The 2660-nt window shown below is 35.9% G+C and overlaps 1 long non-coding RNA gene across 1 annotated transcript; it reads right to left on the bottom strand.

The window, feature by feature from the left end:
• Positions 1-360: 360 nt before the first annotated feature.
• LOC108947583 (uncharacterized) lies at positions 361-1715 on the bottom strand. Its single transcript, XR_011411142.1, has 2 exons — positions 1594-1715; positions 361-1520 (listed from the first exon to the last, which is right to left on the bottom strand). It is a non-coding gene; the product is annotated as an uncharacterized lncRNA (long non-coding RNA).
• Positions 1716-2660: the final 945 nt, after the last annotated feature.

Here is a 2660-nt window from a genome sequence, read left to right on the forward strand (position 1 = left end):
GACAATTGAGTCAGGACAGGTAGTTCAACTTGCTCGTTTTCACTGCACAAACAACAAAATAAACATCATTACTGAAATTAATAAATACTTTTCATATAGTTGTATCACTTCACTTACAAGTCATAATATGTTGACATTCCTTGATGGATATTATCCTGTTGGTGATGACTCCCGGATGGACCACCATGATCCAACACATCAGAACTACGCATATTCCAACTGGCCGTGGGTTCATAACTTGTAAAAGTCATATCTGGCCGGTACCCCCTGTGGAATATGTGAGCGTTAATACAAATTCAATACAACAACAATATATATATATTTCAATTAAATTGTTTCTTGCTTATAATTTTTGTTGTCATCATAAGAAATCATTTATACTTCGTCTCCGGTTAGTAAGTATTTTGTAGTTGTTTGTCAACCATTGTAAACTAGAAATGACATTTGCTAAATTCTTAACTCACACCAAAGGCAAAAACAAACAAAAACCACCTATTTAACAATTATCCAAATGTGGTGAGGCATATTCTTATTAAATTCTTATAACTAACATGCTTATGGACATAGACCATAGTATCTCCATGATTAGTTATTCAAAGATATTTGACGTTACTTAACTAAATGGAAATTTTGTTCTTCCTCTGTTTTTTCCTTTGCCATAATTCTGATACAACATTAAGTCAATAATATAAAATGAAATCCTATACTTGCTAATCATTTTTACCTAGTTATGATCTTTTCTACACTTCCTCGCTTATTAAATTTATTATTTTTCCTCATCGTCCTTAACGAGTTGCAGTTTTAGTGAGCTTCCTCCCTCTCGGGATAATGTATTAACATTAATAAACAACAGAAAATAATTATGTACTAGAGAATTATTTTGTAAAAAAAAAACGTTTGAAGTATAAAATTATCATTAAAGCCTTAATCGTTCCAAATAACTTACTAGAGAAAAGAAGCTGATGTCAAACCTCCTTGAAGTTTCCAAAACTACAAAATCTATCAAAAATAAATTCTGCTTGTTGTTATTCAATGAAATTATTGGCTAGTATAATTAAGTACATAAAGAAATATCAACGTTAATATTAGTAATTAGGTTTTGCAATCTAGTCCGGACATCATAATTAGAAAAGAAAATAACATCAATAGCTAGCATTGAAAGAAACAATTTCATCTACAAATCATAACCACGTAAACACAACATCATAAGTAGAAAGAAAAGAAAAACATAAAATTCAGAATCACCCTTTTTTTTATATCATTGATCACTTCTACAACGATAATACTTAGAACAACCTCTAAACAATAACAACAACCCAGTATAATTTCACTAGTGGAGTTTGGGAAAGGTAGTGTGTACGCAGACCTTACCCCTACCCTGGGATAGAGAGGCTGTTTCCAAATGACCCTCGGCATCCTTCCCTCCAAGAACTCCCCACCTTGCTCTTGGGATAACTCGAACTCACAACCTCTTGGTTGGAAGTGGAGGGTGTTTACCATCAGAGCAACTCACCTTGTCACTTAGAACAACCTCTATTATACGGATTTGACGGTCACGGAAGGCAGCGTCGCAAATACGGTTCGCCGTGTCACTTAGAACAACCTCTATTATACGGATTTGACGGTCACGGAAGGCAGCGTCGCAAATACGGTTCGCCGCCACCGCCGCCGTTACAAACCGGCTGATTTCTTTTCAAAGCTCCAGGAGAAATACATGTTTTACCAAGGAAGAGAAGTAAAGAGGAACAAAGTAAAGAGAAGAACGAGAAGAGATGGTATATAACAAGAACATGTTTTACCCAGGAAAAAGAACAAAGTAGAAACTAATTTGATTTGAATGCCAGCTCCACTAATCATGACATGCATTTTGGATAAAGCGGACTGATCTGTCAAACGAGTTTAATATTCAACTCTTGTTATACCTCTAAGCTGTGAAACTGGGCCTCAGGGCTCCAATTGTCCTCTCTGATCCATGATCCTTAGTCGACTTGTAGTTCCCTGAAAGGTTTTCACCATCAAGCCTCTCTAATTTTTTTCTTTTTCTCATGTCGCCTTATGGTGCCCATGAAGGTTTTCACCGATAAGACTCTCTCATTTTATCGTTTTCTCTCTTTGTGCTAAGAACAAGGTATTACCCATGACACATGAAGATCATACTTTTACCACTCAATTGATTTGGTATCCTCAAAGATTGGTCGAAAGGTCTTTCTTTGGACCGTAATGTAGGCTTTTGGATAGGGTTAAAAAGAAAGGATGATATAAAGGCTCAAAATAACTAAAATGAAAGGGGTTTTTAACTTACAACTTTTGGAATCAGATCTATTTACAAAACTAAAACTTCTGCCCGAGTTTCTTTGAGTCTGAAGAATTTTGGATTTTTATTTTGATAGGACTGAACCTCAGAGTAAGGCTGCCTACGTATCATTAATATGAATCAGGTCTAACGTAGTTCCAAAGTAAAATTCGTTTTGTTTTCCCCATTTTTTTCTTTTTTATGTTTTCTCTTTTTATCTTCTTTATGGCAAGGTGGGTTGCTCTGATGGTAAGCATCATCCACTTCCAACCAAGAGGTTGTGAGTTCGAGTCACCCCAAGAGCAAGGTGGGGAGTTCTTGGAGGGAAGGATGCCGAAAGTCTATTGGAAATAGCCTCTCTACCCCA

This window comes from Nicotiana tomentosiformis, chromosome 9 (assembly GCF_000390325.3).
Source record: "Nicotiana tomentosiformis chromosome 9, ASM39032v3, whole genome shotgun sequence".
In the NCBI taxonomy this organism is placed as follows: domain Eukaryota; kingdom Viridiplantae; phylum Streptophyta; class Magnoliopsida; order Solanales; family Solanaceae; genus Nicotiana; species Nicotiana tomentosiformis.